The sequence below is a fragment of the Carassius carassius genome, chromosome 8 (genome assembly GCF_963082965.1).
Source record: "Carassius carassius chromosome 8, fCarCar2.1, whole genome shotgun sequence".
Lineage (NCBI taxonomy): Eukaryota > Metazoa > Chordata > Actinopteri > Cypriniformes > Cyprinidae > Carassius > Carassius carassius.
Window position 1 is genome coordinate 31111665 of NC_081762.1, and position 16877 is coordinate 31128541.

The window sequence follows — 16877 nt, forward strand, 5'->3', positions numbered from 1 at the left end:
CTGAGCATCGATGCAATGCGGCCACGCTCTCTACGTTAGTTAATTTTTTTGGACTAAAAGGTGCCGAAAAGTATTTCAGACATTGTCCTGCGCAAACTGGTGGCAAAATAGGTCCCACCGAGATTTGAACATGGATCACTTGATTCAGAGACCAGGGACCTTTAGATCTTCAGTCTAACACTCTCCCAACTGAGCTATTTCGGCTACAACAAACCTCTGCTTAGCAAGCAGGGATTTCAGTGAGATCACCATACTCTTTGTCGGAGCTGAAGCGCAGAGCAGAGATGAGCCCCCAGTCAATAAAAACAGCTGGCCAGTACGGGGATCGAACCCGCGACCTTGGCGTTATTAGCACCACGCACTAATCAGCTGAGCTAACCGGCCTGGCTTAGCCATTAGTGTCTGCCTGATTCAAAAAAACCAGCTATAATGTTTGGGAATGCAATGAGACAATACAGCTTCACGTTTCAACCCGAATCAGGTGTGCTAACAAAGAGAGACATGCAAAACATGCAGACCTGGGGGGAGCGAGGACTAGAATTGAGAACCGCTTCCTTAGACTTTAAGTCAGTGTGAGCAAAAGAGGTGAGAAGTTGTCTGCATGATCCGAGTGTTCCAAGGTAGCCTACATAATACAATAATCCATACACATGCATACTGGCGTAACAAGACCGAGAAGGTCCTTAAACACAAAAGCTTAATCTCTTTGTTAATTCGACAACATAATCTCGGCCATTGCAAAGGAGCAAGCCCAGAGGAGGGACAGCCTCTTTGCATCAAACCCGTCATTCCCAGCTATGCTCGTCATTCTTGAAAGGCCAGGGGAATTAGCTGAAATGGTAGAGCGTTCGCTTAGCATTCGAGAGGTAGCGGGATCGATGCCCGCATTCTCCAAGTTGGCTCCTGCCCTTTTACTCACACATCCCTAGATCAGTGGTTTTCAATCCTGTCCTGGAGGCATCCCTGCCCTGCACATTTCGCATTTCCCCTCATCTAACACACCTGTTTCAAATCATCAGCTCATTAGTAGAGACTGCAAGACCTGATTTGGGTGTGTCTAATAAGGGAGACATACAAAATGTTCAGGGCAGGGGTGCCTCCAGGAAAGGTTTGAAAACCATTGCCCTAAAGAGACCGACTGAGCGTTGACGCAATGCTGCCACACTCCGACGTTAGCTTTTTTTGGGCTCACAGCTGCCAAAAGGTATTTCAGACATGGTCCTGTGCAAATTGGTTGCAAAACAGTGCCATTTTACGCACAGTTCCCTAAAGCCGTGGTTTTCAAACCTGTCCTGGAGGCACCCCTGCCCTTCACATTTTGAATGTTTCCCTCATCTAACACACCTGTTTCAAATCATCAGCTCATTAGTAGAGACCGCGAGACCTTATTTGGGTGTGTCTAATAAGGGAGACAATAAAAATGTGCAGGGCAGGTGTGCCTCCAGGACAGGTTTGAGAACCACTGCCCTAAAGAGACAGACTGAGCATCGATGCAATGCGGCCACGCTCTCTACGTTAGTTAATTTTTTTGGACTAAAAGGTGCCGAAAAGTATTTCAGACATTGTCCTGCGCAAACTGGTGGCAAAATAGGTCCCACCGAGATTTGAACATGGATCACTTGATTCAGAGTCCAGAGTGCTAACCATTACACCATGGAACCTTAACTGTTGCAGCTGTTGCTCACAGGGCCACAAACACTGGCACCATCTCCAAACTAGTGCTGTTTTATCTTTTCCTGCGGCAAGAAAGCACACAGGCTCCACCGAGATTCGAACTCAGATCGCTGGATTCAAAGCCCAGAGTGCTGACCATTACAACATGGAACCAAAACTGCTTGATTGGAGGCCAACTTGGAAACAGATAGCTCTCTGGCTGTGGGGAAGCAGTTATACAGAGAGGTTGGAACCCAGTGATTTTTGGTCAATGGCCCGCCTCAAAAAAGGGAAAAGTGTGGGAGATGTTGCCGAAACCCAGGATGGAACCAGGGACCTTTAGATTTTCAGTCTAACGCTCTCCCAACTGAGCTATTTCGGCTACAACAAACCTCTGCTTAGCAAGCAGTGATTTCAGTGAGATCACCCTACTCTTTGTCGGAACTGAAGAGCAGAGATGAGCCCCCAGACAATAAAAACAGCTGGCCAGTACGGGGATCGAACCCGCGACCTTGGCGTTATTAGCACCACACTCTAACCAGCTGAGCTAACCGGCCTGGCTTAGCCATCCATGTCTGCCTGATTGGAAAAAAACTGCCATAATGTTTGTGAATGCAATGAGACAATAAAGCTTCACGTTTTAACCTGAACAAGGGCTCGTCCGGGATTTGATCCTCGAGACAGTGTGAAAGGCTAACGAATGCAAGTTGGCCTCTTAATTGACCTAAAAATGGGGCTGTATCTAACATGTAGAGGGATGTTAGGGAGGACAGCTGAAACGGTCAGATGTCACTTAGACCAGCGGGTCTCAATTCCAGTCCTCGCGCCCCCTGCTCTTTACATTTTGTAAGTTTCTTGTATAGCTTCAGACATTTGTTCCATTCGAACGTAAGTGCCCTGAGAACTGGACATCACATGACAGCCCTCCGTGATTCAAGTTCAAAGCGTATGTATATGTTCAATTCATAGTGAGTAATACAGTGGTGTATCGAGGTATACAGAGGTAAAGGATGTCACACTTCTCCATGTGTGAAGAAGTTGCGCAGCACAAATCCGTGAACCAATGTTCCAAAGTGAAGTATATTTTGACGGATTTCCCCTGCTCAGGGAGTGGGGAGCAATGAACACTGTGTAGGGACCATGTCAATCACTAGGAGCTCACTTCTAATGAGCTGATTATCCGAATCAGGTGTGCTAACAAAGAGAGACATGCAAAACATGCAGACCTGGGGGAGCGAGGACTAGAATTGAGAACCGCTTCCTTAGACTGTAAGTCAGTGTGAGCAAAAGAGGTGAGAAGTTGTCTGCATGACCCGAGTGTTCCAAGGTAGCCTACATAATACAAGAATCCATACACATGCATACTGGCGTAACAAGACCGAGAAGGTCCTGCGCAAACTGGTGGCAAAATAGGTCCCACCGAGATTTGAACTCGGATCACTGGATTCAGAGTCCAGAGTGCTAACCATTACACCATGGAACCTTAACTGGTGCAGCTGTTGCTCACAGGGCCACAAACACTGGCACCATCGCCAAACTAGTGCTGTTTTATCTTTTCCTGCGGCAAGAAAGCACACAGGCTCCACCGAGATTCGAACTCAGATCGCTGGATTCAAAGCCCAGAGTGCTGACCATTACACCATGGAACCAAAATTGCTTGGTTGGAGGCCAACTTGGAAACAGATAGCTCTCTGGCTGTGGGGAAGCAGTTATACAGAGAGGTTGGAACCCAGTGATTTTTGGTCAATGGCCCGCCTCAAAAAAGGGAAAAGTGTAGGAGATGTTGCCGAAAACCGGGATCGAACCAGGGACCTTCAGATCTTCAGTCTAACGCTCTCCCAACTGAGCTATTTCGGCTACAACAAACCTCTGCTTAGCAAGCAGTGATTTCAGTGAGATCACCCTACTCTTTGTCGGAACTGAAGAGCAGAGCAGAGATGAGCCCCCAGACAATAAAAACAGCTGGCCAGTACGGGGATCGAACCCGCGACCTTGGCGTTATTAGCACCACGCTCTAACCAGCTGAGCTAACCGGCCTGGCTTAGCCATCCATGTCTGCCTGATTGGAAAAAAACTGCCATAATGTTTGTGAATGCAATGAGACAATAAAGCTTCACGTTTTAACCTGAACAAGGGCTCGTCCGGGATTTGATCCTCGAGACAGTGTGAAAGGCTAACGAATGCAAGTTGGCCTCTTAATTGACCTAAAAATGGGGCTGTATCTAACATGTAGAGGGATGTTAGGGAGGACAGCTGAAACGGTCAGATGTCACTTAGACCAGCGGGTCTCAATTCCAGTCCTCGCGCCCCCTGCTCTTCACATTTTGTAAGTTTCTTGTATAGCTTCAGACATTTGTTCCATTCGAACGTAAGTGCCCTGAGAACTGGACATCACATGACAGCCCTCCGTGATTCAAGTTCAAGGCGTATGTATATGTTCAATTCATAGTGAGTAATACAGTGGTGTATCGAGGTATACAGAGGTAAAGGATGTCACACTTCTCCATGTGTGAAGAAGTTGCGCAGCACAAATCCGTGAACCAATGTTCCAAAGTGAAGTATACTTTGACGGATTTCCCCTGCTCAGGGAGTGGGGAGCAATGAACACTGTGTAGGGACCATGTCAATCACTAGGAGCTCACTTCTAATGAGCTGATTATCCGAATCAGGTGTGCTAACAAAGAGAGACATGCAAAACATGCAGACCTGGGGGAGCGAGGACTAGAATTGAGAACCGCTTCCTTAGACTTTAAGTCAGTGTGAGCAAAAGAGGTGAGAAGTTGTGTGCATGACCCGAGTGTTCCAAGGTAGCCTACATAATACAAGAATCCATACACATGCATACTGGCGTAACAAGACCGAGAAGGTCCTGCGCAAACTGGTGGCAAAATAGGTCCCACCGAGATTTGAACTCGGATCACTGGATTCAGAGTCCAGAGTGCTAAACATTACACCATGGAACCTTAACTGGTGCAGCTGTTGCTCACAGGGCCACAAACACTGGCACCATCGCCAAACTAGTGCTGTTTTATCTTTTCCTGTGGCAAGAAAGCACACAGGCTCCACCGAGATTCGAACTCAGATCGCTGGATTCAAAGCCCAGAGTGCTGACCATTACACCATGGAACCAAAACTGCTTGGTTGGAGGCCAACTTGGAAACAGATAGCTCTCTGGCTGTGGGGAAGCAGTTATACAGAGAGGTTGGAACCCAGTGATTTTTGGTCAATGGCCCGCCTCAATAAAGGGAAAAGTGTGGGAGATGTTGCCGAAACCCGGGATCGAACCAGGGACCTTCAGATCTTCAGTCTAACGCTCTCCCAACTGAGCTATTTCGGCGACAACAAACCTCTGCTTAGCAAGCAGTTATTTTAGTGAGATCACCCTACTCTTTGTCGGAACTGAAGAGCAGAGCAGAGATGAGCCCCCAGACAATAAAAACAGCTGGCCAGTACGGGGATCGAACCCGCGACCTTGGCGTTATTAGCACCACGCTCTAACCAGCTGAGCTAACCGGCCTGGCTTAGCCATCCATGTCTGCCTGATTGTAAAAAACCTGCCATAATGTTTGTGAATGCAATGAGACAATAAAGCTTCACGTTTTAACCTGAACAAGGGCTCGTCCAGGATTTGAACCCGGGAACTCTCGCACCCAAAGCGACAATCATACCCCTAGACCAACGAGCCTTCTTTCCCTAAGCTAAGAAAAAAGAGCTATTCCACCATCAACAAAAGAAGGAACATGAACTAACGTGGAAGCAATCAAAGTCCTCGAGACAGTGTGAAAGGCTAACGAATGCAAGTTGGCCTCTTAATTGACCTAAAAATGGGGCTGTATCTAACATGTAGAGGGATGTTAGGGAGGACAGCTGAAACGGTCAGATGTCACTTAGACCAGCGGGTCTCAATTCCAGTCCTCGCGCCCCCTGCTCTTCACATTTTGTAAGTTTCTTGTATAGCTTCAGACATTTGTTCCATTCGAACGTAAGTGCCCTGAGAACTGGACATCACATGACAGCCCTCCGTGATTCAAGTTCAAAGCGTATGTATATGTTCAATTCATAGTGAGTAATACAGTGGTGTATCGAGGTATACAGAGGTAAAGGATGTCACACTTCTCCATGTGTGAAGAAGTTGCGCAGCACAAATCCGTGAACCAATGTTCCAAAGTGAAGTATACTTTGACGGATTTCCCCTGCTCAGGGAGTGGGGAGCAATGAACACTGTGTAGGGACCATGTCAATCACTAGGAGCTCACTTCTAATGAGCTGATTATCCGAATCAGGTGTGCTAACAAAGAGAGACATGCAAAACATGCAGACCTGGGGGAGCGAGGACTAGAATTGAGAACCGCTTCCTTAGACTTTAAGTCAGTGTGAGCAAAAGAGGTGAGAAGTTGTGTGCATGACCCGAGTGTTCCAAGGTAGCCTACATAATACAAGAATCCATATTCATGCATACTGGCGTAACAAGACCGAGAAGGTCCTGCGCAAACTGGTGGCAAAATAGGTCCCACCGAGATTTGAACTCGGATCACTGGATTCAGATTCCAGAGTGCTAAACATTACACCATGGAACCTTAACTGGTGCAGCTGTTGCTCACAGGGCCACAAACACTGGCACCATCGCCAAACTAGTGCTGTTTTATCTTTTCCTGTGGCAAGAAAGCACACAGGCTCCACCGAGATTCGAACTCAGATCGCTGGATTCAAAGCCCAGAGTGCTGACCATTACACCATGGAACCAAAACTGCTTGGTTGGAGGCCAACTTGGAAACAGATAGCTCTCTGGCTGTGGGGAAGCAGTTATACAGAGAGGTTGGAACCCAGTGATTTTTGGTCAATGGCCCGCCTCAATAAAGGGAAAAGTGTGGGAGATGTTGCCAAAACCCAGGATCGAACCAGGGACCTTCAGATCTTCAGTCTAACGCTCTCCCAACTGAGCTATTTCGGCTACAACAAACCTCTGCTTAGCAAGCAGTTATTTTAGTGAGATCACCCTACTCTTTGTTGGAACTGAAGAGCAGAGCAGAGATGAGCCCCCAGACAATAAAAACAGCTGGCCAGTACGGGGATCGAACACGCGACCTTGGCGTTATTAGCACCACGCTCTAACCAGCTGAGCTAACCGGCCTGGCTTAGCCATCCATGTCTGCCTGATTGGAAAAAACCTGCCATAATGTTTGTGAATGCAATGAGACAATAAAGCTTCACGTTTTAACCTGAACAAGGGCTCGTCCGGGATTTGAACTCTGGACCTCTCGCACCCAAAGCGAGAACCATACCCCTAGACCAACATGCCTTCTTTCCCTAAGCCAAGAAAAAAGAGCTATTCCAGCATCAACAAAAGAAGGAACATGAACTAACGTGGAAGCAATCAAAGTCCTCGAGACAGTGTGAAAGGCTAACGAATGCAAGTTGGCCTCTTAATTGACCTAAAAATGGGGCTGTATCTAACATGTAGAGGGATGTTAGGGAGGACAGCTGAAACGGTCAGATGTCACTTAGACCAGCGGGTCTCAATTCCAGTCCTCGCGCCCCCTGCTCTTCACATTTTGTAAGTTTCTTGTATAGCTTCAGACATTTGTTCCATTCGAACGTAATTGCCCTGAGAACTGGACATCACATGACAGCCCTCCGTGATTCAAGTTCAAAGCGTATGTATATGTTCAATTCATAGTGAGTAATACAGTGGTGTATCGAGGTATACAGAGGTAAAGGATGTCACACTTCACCATGTGTGAAGAAGTTGCGCAGCACAAATCCGTGAACCAATGTTCCAAAGTGAAGTATACTTTGACGGATTTCCCCTGCTCAGGGAGTGGGGAGCAATGAACACTGTGTAGGGACCATGTCAATCACTAGGAGCTCACTTCTAATGAGCTGATTATCCGAATCAGGTGTGCTAACAAAGAGAGACATGCAAAACATGCAGACCTGGGGGAGCGAGGACTAGAATTGAGAACCGCTTCCTTAGACTTTAAGTCAGTGTGAGCAAAAGAGGTGAGAAGTTGTCTGCATGACCCGAGTGTTCCAAGGTAGCCTACATAATACAAGAATCCATACACATGCATACTGGCGTAACAAGACCGAGAAGGTCCTGCGCAAACTGGTGGCAAAATAGGTCCCACCGAGATTTGAACTCGGATCACTGGATTCAGAGTCCAGAGTGCTAACCATTACACCATAGAACCTTAACTGGTGCAACTGTTGCTCACAGGGCCACAAACACTGGCACCATCGCCAAACTAGTGCTGTTTTATCTTTTCCTGCGGCAAGAAAGCACACAGGCTCCACCAAGATTCGAACTCAGATCGCTGGATTCAAAGCCCAGAGTGCTGACCATTACACCATAAAACCGAAACTGCTTGGTTGGAGGCCAACTTGGAAACAGATAGCTCTATGGCTGTGGGGAAGCAGTTATACAGAGAGGTTGGAACCCAGTGATTTTTGGTCAATGGCCCGCCTCAAAAAAGGGAAAAGTGTGGGAGCTGTTGCCGAAACCCGGGATCGAACCAGAGACCTTTAGATCTTCAGTCTAACGCTCTCCCAACTGAGCTATTTCGGCTACATCGAACCTCTGCTTAGCAAGCAGTGATTTCAGTGAGATCACCCTACTCTTTGTCGGGGCTGAAGAGCAGAGCAGAGATGAGCCCCCAGACAATAAAAACAGCTAACCAGTACGGGGATCGAACCCGCGACCTTGGCGTTATTAGCACCACGCTATAACCAGCTGAGCTAACCGGCCTGGCTTAGCCACCCGTGTCTGCTTGATTGGAAAAAACCTGCCATAATGTTTGTGAATGCAATGAGACAATAAAACTTCACGTTTTAACCTGAACAAGAGCTCGTCTGGGAATTGAACCTGGGACCTCTCGCACCCAAAGCGAGAATCATACCCCTAGACCAACAAGCCTTCCTGCCCAAAGCCAGGAAAAAAGAGCATCAACAAAAGAAGGAACATTGAAATAACGTGGAAGCAACCAAAGTCCTCGAGACAGTGTGAAAGGCTAACGAATGCAAGTTGGCCTCTTAATTGACCTAAAAATGGGGCTATATCTAACATGTAGAGGGATAATAGGGAGGACAGCTGAAACGTTCAGATGTCACTTAGACCAGCGGGTCTCAATTCCAGTCCTCGCGCCCCCTGCTCTTCACATTTTGTAAGTTTCTCGTATAGCTTTAGACATTTGTTCCATTCGAACGTAAGTGCCCTGAGAACTGGACATCACATGACATCCCTACGTGATTCAAGTTCAAAGCATATGTATACGTTCAATTCATAGTGAGTAATACAGTGGTGTATCGAGGTATACAGAGGTAAATGATGTCACACTTCTCCATGTGTGAAGAAGTTGCGCAGCACAAATCCGTGAACCAATGTTCCAAAGTGAAGTATACTTTGACGGATTTCCCCTGCTCAGGGAGTGGGGAGCAATGAACACTGTGTAGGGACCATGTCAATCACTAGGAGCTCACTTCTAATGAGCTGATTATCCGAATCAGGTGTGCTAACAAAGAGAGACATGCAAAACATGCAGACCTGGGGGGAGCGAGGACTAGAATTGAGAACCGCTTCCTTAGACTTTAAGTCAGTGTGAGAAGTTGTCTGAATGATCCGAGTGTTCCAAGGTAGCCTACATAATACAAGAATATACACACTTGCATACTGGCATAACAAGACCGAGAAGGTCCTTAAACACAAAAGCTTAATCTCTTTGTTAATTTGACAACATAATCTCGGCCAGTGCAAAGGAGCAAGCCCAGAGGAGGGACAGCCTCTTTGCATCAAACCTGTCATTCCCAGCTATGCTCGTCATTCTTGAAAGGCCAGGGGAATTAGCTCAAATGGTAGAGTGCTCGCTGTGCAAAGGAAGGGGTCCAATCTTTGAGCCCCGCACGCAAGCGAAAAAGACGCAGAACACGTGAAAACGCCGAAGGATTTCCCCTGCGGCAATACTCGGGGTATATGTTTTTGCGTTTTGAAGAGTTGTTATTACATGTGAAACAATTCTACCCTCCGCGGCCTGGATTCGAACCCGTGCTCTCTCAGATGAGCCGTGACGTCATATGTCCACGACGTGTATTGTTAAGCGTGCAATAAACCGAGACTTTTATTTTGTTATCTATGACATACCATTGATTGCTTTTATACTACATAGATTTGTGTGTGTGTGTGTGTGTATTAAAAAAACTTTTTTCATGTTTGTTTAAATAGAATTAATAAAAAACGTTTCTTCAAATATGTTTTGTGTGTGTGGATATGATTTGATTGATATGATTTAGCAGATTTTTTTTTATCTGATCAAAAAAATGTTCTATTAAAATGAATACAAACACATACACACAATATAAAAAGAACAATATAAAAGAGTGGGCCCAAGTAATATATACAAAATGTTTTATTAAAATGAACACACACATACATACACACAATATAAAAAGGACAATATGATAAGAGTGGGCCCATATAATATAAACAAAATATATACAGGATAGATATAATGTACTTGTATAAAAAAAAATATGAAAAGAATGGGCCCATATAATATAAACAATATATATATATATATATATATATATATATATATATACAGGAAAGATATTATGTACTACTTATATTAAAAAAATATATATGAAAAGAGTGGGCCCATATAATATATACAAAATATACACAGGAAATAAATTATTTACTATGGAGGCGGAGTTTGTCATTTATTTTGCCTGCCGCTGTTCTGCCAACCAATCATCTAAAGTTTTTCCATTAGAGGAGCGTGAGCAAAATGTGGCATTCCCATATCGGCTATGACCAAACTCTTTAGTTTTGGGCTGCCCACATTCGCTGCACTTGTTAAAAGTTACCCCTCGCACATACTTCCTCTTATGGACTCCGCTTTCCGTCTCCAGGGCCCGCCGGCGCCTGTTCCTCTGGGTGTAACGGGACACAGAAGCAGCAGGCGCTGGAGCAGGCGCTGGAGCAGGCGGAGCTGGGCCTGGACCGGATGTCAAAGCACCAGAAGATGAAATCACCATCGACACAGTCATGTCTGGGTTAAGGACTAGTGTGCCTAACAGTGACCCAGGTGCTGAAATGGGCTGCACAACTCCTGCTGCTGTGGGGACGGGTGCGATAGGGCACTCCCTTTTGGCAGCAGTGGGCCGGCGACCCGGTTGCAGAATTGGAGCCTGTCCTTCTCGATTTGGCGGAAGGATAAATTGATGTTTTGGGCCTGATGTTGATGGCACGTCATCCAATTTTCCCTCGGCAGAGGAAGCTGCATATCAGCCACATCAATTGGGTCAGATGGAGTCAGTCCCTGAGCAAGGACACTCATTTGTTGATTCTTCTGCTGCCGTTGAAACCTGAAAGTAAATTACTTGTAAAATATATATATATATATGTGCGTGTGTGTGTGTGTGTGTGTGTGTGTGTGTACAGAAGTATTCAGTTCCCTGGAACCAAATAATGTGCCTTGCTTACCACTGAATGAGTGTCCTCTGGTTCAGCTCAAACAGCTGGATCATTGTTTCATCCATCAGCCTTCGACTGTTAAGCACCAGGTCTCGGATGTGGTGGTAATCTGAAAGGATTTTAGACCACCTGGGGGTGCAAACTCCAGCCTTCTTGGTCGGTGACTTGTGTAAAGCACACAGCTTCATACAAATGGCCTCAACCAAGCGACTGGTGCTGGGCCACTGTGCTGGACCCCCAGGATGTCCAATCAGACACCGTTTCACACTCTCCACACCCGGTGTGACTCCGGACCGCTTCGGTGCCTTAAAGCGCCCATGTGTCAGCTGAGGCTGATGTCGAGGCTGATAGTTGACCCGCTGTTTATCAACGCCAGGGAGAGCTGTCCACAGCTGGATGGCCTCTGTCACCTGCAGGTCGGTGAGGTAAGGAGCCTCACGAAGACCCACCAGGAAACCAGCCAGATCCTGGACCTTGTCCCACCCAGCGATGCCATCAGGTCCAATGACTGCTCCCTAGGAAATGCAGATTAGTGTTAATATACACTTTCAGTCAAAAGCCTTTGAACAGAAATATTTTTTTACATTTTTTAAAGAATTCTGCTCAACAAGCCTGCATTTATTTTATTCAAATACAACAAAAGCCATTATATTGTGAAATAATTTTACTATTTAAAATAAAAATGCTTTCTATTTGAATATAGTTTAAAGTGTAAGTTATTTCTGTGATGCTCAGCTGTATTTTCAGCATCATTCCTCCAGTCTTCAGTGTCACATGATCTTCAGAAATCATTCAGATATCCTGATTTGTTGTTCTAGAAACATTTTTTTTATTGATATTATTATCAATATTTAGAACAGTTGTGTACATTTTGTTCAAGAATCTTTGATGAATAGAAGGATCCAAGATAAGAGTTTATCTGTAATGAAAAGCTTTTTTAACATTATACACTATACCATCCAAAAGTGTGGAGTCAGACCATTTAAATCATTATATATTTAGTATTAAATTATAGAAATTAATACTTTTATTTAGCAAGGACGCATTAAATAGATGATAAAGACATTTATAATGTTACAATGTATACTGAACTTTCTATTCATCAAAGAAACCTAAACAAAAAATCTCTAGGAGCTATTTTTAACCTAATAATAATAATAATAATATAGCACCCGGCACCCGGTTTTTTTAGCAGCAAATTGGAATGATTTCTGAAGAATCGTGTGCCCTGAGTAATGATGCTAAAATTCAGCATTGAAATCACAAGACTGAATTACTTTTTTAAATATATTCAAATGGATAGCAGTTATTTTAAATAGTAAAAATATTTCAAAATATTACTGCTTTTGTTGTATTTTGAATCAAATAAATGCAGGCTTAAAGAAAAACACCTTGCTTGTAGTGTATTTGGAATAAAACGAGACTGAAACAAAATAAAGCCCTTAGAGTGTCTTACCTGAGCCTCGCCGGAGACACTGCTTCCAGTGTCAGATGGCTGTGACAGCACTGAAGAGGCAGGGGCAAGATGCTGTCCCTCTCCTCCAGATGATGCGGACGGCTCAGCCAGTGATGCTGGGGACTGAGGCAGAGGCAAAGATGAGGGGCTGTTTCTGAGATCACGGCAGGGGTCATCCTCATACAGCACTGGAACTGTGATGTCCTCCATGCTCTCTTCCTCAAACCCCTCATCTAGCAGGTCCTGATCATCAACCTGCTCCACCAGCCGGTCTTCCTCCTCTGGGTTCTGGAGCACTGGAGTCAGTGTTTTGCCAGTCTGGCTGTAAAGGTACTCAATTCCCAGCAATTCACCTACATTAATAAAATAATAAAAAAAAGAAAAAAAGTGCTCTTAATAATTTATCAAGTACATTGGAGGCTAAATAGATAACTTAATAGAATATTGCAAAAGAACAAATTAAATTTCTTACCTGTATATGCTCCAGGAGGGCGATAGCGCTCATCCCAGGGCTTCCCAAAGACTGTTCGGCTAAGCCGGTCCACAGCCTCTCTCATGGCACTGCCATATGTCCGAATGCCAAGGACTGCCAAGGACGCCCGTTTTATGGCATCTTCCATTCGGTCATCATTCCAACGCATCAAGCCCTCAAGGAGATAGGCATGAAAATGCGCATCGCTGGCACTGGTTCCTAAAAGTTAAATAATATTAAAAAATATATAAAAAAGGGTTTTATATGTCACATATGTACAATATATGTACTACACATAAGGTGCTCTGAAGTAACTTGTATACTACATTTAATAGAGTTGTGTAACTAAATTAAAAATGATTGTCACTTATTCCTGTATTACTAGTGACTTGTGACATTAAAAAGTAATTGTAATGTAGAGTGTGACATTTATTAATGCGGCATTACTTTAAAGTGATGGAAGCAGTTACAGTGCTTATATTTTCTACAGAAAAATAATAATCCATATGCATGTAATACCTGGAATAAAACGGTTCAGGTGGAAGTGGAACGACTCCAAGGAGGTAGAGCCACGAGCACACCTGTAGCAGCACAGCTCCACGCTGCCTTTCTTCAATGTCCCTGTCTTCATGTACAGCGGAAAGTCCTCTGGGTCTTGTATACACTGGACGTGCTTGCGCTGTTCCTTCCATATCTGCTGGATCCGTTCGTGGTCCAGCAGAGGAACTCCCAGGGTGTCCTTCCCATCCGCACTGTCAAACTGATCAATCAGTGACCCAATCAATCTGGCCGTCTCCTCCACCCCCCTGGTCCTCCTCCGGCAGTGCAGTGCCAACTCCCTCCGGGTAATGCGAGCACTGACCGCCTTTTCTGAGATGTGGCCAGTCTTGCTGCCAGGTCACTCTCTTTTGCAGAGCGAAGAGCAGCCACATCCTCTGGATCCCACTGAAAGATGCACGTGGACAGACGTGCCATGAAGATCCCGTAGAGTGGATGAGCCTCTGTCGTGACACCTGCAGCAAATCGCCGCATGAAGTGCCAGATGTCGAGGCGCACTACAAGCTCATCCCACTCCGAAAACATGGTCTTCACCCGCGATTGGCCATACTGACTGCAGCAGTCCCTGTCCACGTACATCACTTTTGGGGCTGCCTCTCCTGCCTCTCGGTAGCGTTTCATCAGACCAGCTGCCATGGAGTCCAGTCCATGTCCCTCGGCAGCTGTCAGCACAGAGACAAGGACCTGGCCGTGTTCATTTCCGACATTTGTGCACCAGGCAGCTGTTCCTGAAGCAGCACCGGCAAGTTTCTTTGTGACCTATTGTGAAAAATAAAAGATGTGCTCTTTATGTACGCACATCACACACATATCCATATCTGGCAAATTTCTGGATATAAACAGGGCTTTGATACCTTTTTTGTCGAATCCATCTTGAGAACACAGCCAAAGACAGATGTTAATTTGGCCTTGACCTCGTGCAGTCGCCCCAGAACATCCCTGGCATACACGGCTAACAGCCACTTAGGTTTAGGCAGGGCAGGTAAAAGTGGAGGATCAGCAAACACAGGAGGCTGCACAAGGGAGGACCTTGTGAATGGTTCGCAGGCAGTCAGGTACTGCAAGACACGCTGTGTCCATGCCTCACTGTGCTGTTCCATCAGCTTCCTGTAAAGCTGAGTCACACTGTTGCCCAGTGTCCTCTCCCTCATCATCCTCAGCACCCGGTTGTCACATGAGTATCTAAGGAAACAACAGTATAATCATGCAAATGCTTTAGTTGGTAAAAAATAACCCATATAAAAGCACCTAATAATGAATGATTGTCATTATGAATTACCTGTATGTCAGCAAAGCTGGAAACTGACTGCGGTGGCCCATATCCAGCCGCCTAGGATGTCCTCAGACCAGGCAGGGTATTTCTTTTTGCAGCGTTTGCACTCCAGATACTCAGTGGCAAGGTCATGCCACCCGTCGATGTCCAAGACCTTACGCACGGTACGGTAAATTCCTGCCGCTGTTAGTCTGTGCTTACCACAGTCTGGGCGAACCCAGACAAGAGGAAATAACCACATCTTCAGCGGCATCCATAAGAAAAGGGGCCGACAGAAGAAGAGGTCAGGTGAGGCAGGGGGCTGAGTGTTTATTAAAGGGGGCTGAGGAGGATACCACCAAAGTTTCAGCTGGGACACTAGTTCTGACTTGCCGGTTCGTGGGTTGGCCTTAAATAGTGTGTTCCGGATCCACTCATGCTGGAAAGGTGGAAGTTGATCTTTCCAGTGACTTGGAAGCTCAGCTGGTGGCTGGTGATGTGAAGGAGCTGGTGCCTTGGCAGTTTCCACTGATGGAGATGGACCAGCACAGTCCTCTGAGTGAATAGTAAAAAAAAAAAAACAATAAGGATGACTGTTGCATTTGATAGTAATATGCCATAAATGCAGCGCACAAACAGCCTGCAAAGCACAATTTTTTGACAAGTATTCATAATTATTATGTTATATTTAGGAACGAGAGTGAAGAAAGTGGTACTAGTGTTAAGGAAGCAAAGAACACAGCATACACTATATTAATTTAAGGAGAATGGATTCAGTGCAGCTCTCTGAGAATGAGGATCAGATGGAATGGAGGAAGGAAAATGTGGTGTGATGAATTAAGTGTAAAGCAACGAAGCCCACGGACATGAAGCATACACACAGATAGAGTAGGGAAAAACTGTTCCTCTAATCATTAGAACAATGAATCTCCACCATCCTGTCTGCTCAGGGAGAGCTGAAGAGTGTGTGAGAAGAGCAAGCGGTGTGAAAAAGTTATCTGGTGATTATCTAACAACGGGTAAGTTCGGAAACGCAAATAAATACACTGACACCTTGGAACATCCTTACGGTTTTGAAGAAGTGCACTCAAAGAAAGCATCCCGCTTGAGGCATGATATGATATAATTCTGTATTGTAAACAAAACATATTTTAAAATGTTGATTATTTTCCCCCAAGAAATAACGCTTCTCAGTGTGTTTTCACAAAACATTCTTGTAATATGTGCATTTGTGTCATATGCCAAACCTGTATTTAGCTGTGCTTCACATTGTGATGCAGCAAATACCAGCTCCTCATCATCATCTTCAGCAGTGGGAAAGGACTTGCCTGGAGCACAAATGTTAAAACTATCATTGTGAACAATACACAGAGACAAACATATGTAAGATGGTGCTTACTTACCAGTAGCGAAAAGCTGCATGGGGGGCAAATGTTTGGCTGGGGGTTCTGCTGCTGGAGGAGGTAAAGTGGACTGCAATAATGGATCTGGAAACGGCAAGTTGACAAGTTTGCCATAATGATAAATTAATATATGTAGAAATGCTGTAGGTAAAATTCTATATTCACACTCCTACTCACAGGGTTTAACTGGTGACGTGAGTTTTTTGGCCAGCTGTGAAGGCGACAAACTTTTGCCACGTGCCAACAGCGCTTTCACAGTTGCGGTCTTCTGTACACCAGTTTGGATAGCTGCAGGTGGAGGTGCAGTGGTTGCAGAAGCACTGGAGGATGCAGTGTGAGGTGCAGGCTGACGTACGCTGGTGCCCACAGCAGAAGCCCGTCTTTTCAGGACATATGTCTTGAAAATGGCCATGTTGGTTTTGGGCCTGGCATCTGCCTTAACGAGGTACCTGATGAGGGCTTGAGCCTCCTTGCTCTGGTCCTCATAAACATCTTTCATGGACCGGCCCTGGAAGTCACCAAACTCCACCATCAAGCAGCCCTGGTCTCCAGTTGCCCGGGCTTCTGCCTGCATTTCCTGCTTCCTCTGATACTTCTCCACTTTTTCTGCCATC

The 16877-nt window shown here is 45.5% G+C and overlaps 17 non-coding genes across 17 annotated transcripts; all 17 read right to left on the bottom strand.

Moving 5' to 3' along the window:
• Positions 1-310: 310 nt before the first annotated feature.
• trnai-aau (transfer RNA isoleucine (anticodon AAU)) lies at positions 311-384 on the bottom strand. The gene has a single exon. It is a non-coding gene; the product is annotated as a tRNA-Ile (tRNA).
• Positions 385-1962: 1578 nt separating this feature from the next.
• On the bottom strand, positions 1963-2035 carry trnaf-gaa (transfer RNA phenylalanine (anticodon GAA)). Its single transcript has one exon. It is a non-coding gene; the product is annotated as a tRNA-Phe (tRNA).
• A 101-nt stretch (positions 2036-2136) lies between these two features.
• Positions 2137-2210, bottom strand: trnai-aau (transfer RNA isoleucine (anticodon AAU)). Its single transcript has one exon. It is a non-coding gene; the product is annotated as a tRNA-Ile (tRNA).
• An 854-nt stretch (positions 2211-3064) lies between these two features.
• trnaq-cug (transfer RNA glutamine (anticodon CUG)) lies at positions 3065-3136 on the bottom strand. Its single transcript has one exon. It is a non-coding gene; the product is annotated as a tRNA-Gln (tRNA).
• Positions 3137-3230: 94 nt separating this feature from the next.
• Positions 3231-3302, bottom strand: trnaq-uug (transfer RNA glutamine (anticodon UUG)). The gene has a single exon. It is a non-coding gene; the product is annotated as a tRNA-Gln (tRNA).
• Positions 3303-3437: 135 nt separating this feature from the next.
• trnaf-gaa (transfer RNA phenylalanine (anticodon GAA)) lies at positions 3438-3510 on the bottom strand. The gene has a single exon. It is a non-coding gene; the product is annotated as a tRNA-Phe (tRNA).
• Positions 3511-3616: 106 nt separating this feature from the next.
• Positions 3617-3690, bottom strand: trnai-aau (transfer RNA isoleucine (anticodon AAU)). Its single transcript has one exon. It is a non-coding gene; the product is annotated as a tRNA-Ile (tRNA).
• Positions 3691-4544: 854 nt separating this feature from the next.
• trnaq-cug (transfer RNA glutamine (anticodon CUG)) lies at positions 4545-4616 on the bottom strand. Its single transcript has one exon. It is a non-coding gene; the product is annotated as a tRNA-Gln (tRNA).
• Positions 4617-4710: 94 nt separating this feature from the next.
• Positions 4711-4782, bottom strand: trnaq-uug (transfer RNA glutamine (anticodon UUG)). Its single transcript has one exon. It is a non-coding gene; the product is annotated as a tRNA-Gln (tRNA).
• A 135-nt stretch (positions 4783-4917) lies between these two features.
• Positions 4918-4990, bottom strand: trnaf-gaa (transfer RNA phenylalanine (anticodon GAA)). Its single transcript has one exon. It is a non-coding gene; the product is annotated as a tRNA-Phe (tRNA).
• Positions 4991-5096: 106 nt separating this feature from the next.
• On the bottom strand, positions 5097-5170 carry trnai-aau (transfer RNA isoleucine (anticodon AAU)). The gene has a single exon. It is a non-coding gene; the product is annotated as a tRNA-Ile (tRNA).
• Positions 5171-6324: 1154 nt separating this feature from the next.
• Positions 6325-6396, bottom strand: trnaq-uug (transfer RNA glutamine (anticodon UUG)). The gene has a single exon. It is a non-coding gene; the product is annotated as a tRNA-Gln (tRNA).
• Positions 6397-6531: 135 nt separating this feature from the next.
• On the bottom strand, positions 6532-6604 carry trnaf-gaa (transfer RNA phenylalanine (anticodon GAA)). Its single transcript has one exon. It is a non-coding gene; the product is annotated as a tRNA-Phe (tRNA).
• A 106-nt stretch (positions 6605-6710) lies between these two features.
• Positions 6711-6784, bottom strand: trnai-aau (transfer RNA isoleucine (anticodon AAU)). The gene has a single exon. It is a non-coding gene; the product is annotated as a tRNA-Ile (tRNA).
• A 988-nt stretch (positions 6785-7772) lies between these two features.
• Positions 7773-7844, bottom strand: trnaq-cug (transfer RNA glutamine (anticodon CUG)). The gene has a single exon. It is a non-coding gene; the product is annotated as a tRNA-Gln (tRNA).
• A 301-nt stretch (positions 7845-8145) lies between these two features.
• Positions 8146-8218, bottom strand: trnaf-gaa (transfer RNA phenylalanine (anticodon GAA)). Its single transcript has one exon. It is a non-coding gene; the product is annotated as a tRNA-Phe (tRNA).
• A 106-nt stretch (positions 8219-8324) lies between these two features.
• trnai-aau (transfer RNA isoleucine (anticodon AAU)) lies at positions 8325-8398 on the bottom strand. The gene has a single exon. It is a non-coding gene; the product is annotated as a tRNA-Ile (tRNA).
• Between the last annotated feature and the right edge of the window lie 8479 nt (positions 8399-16877).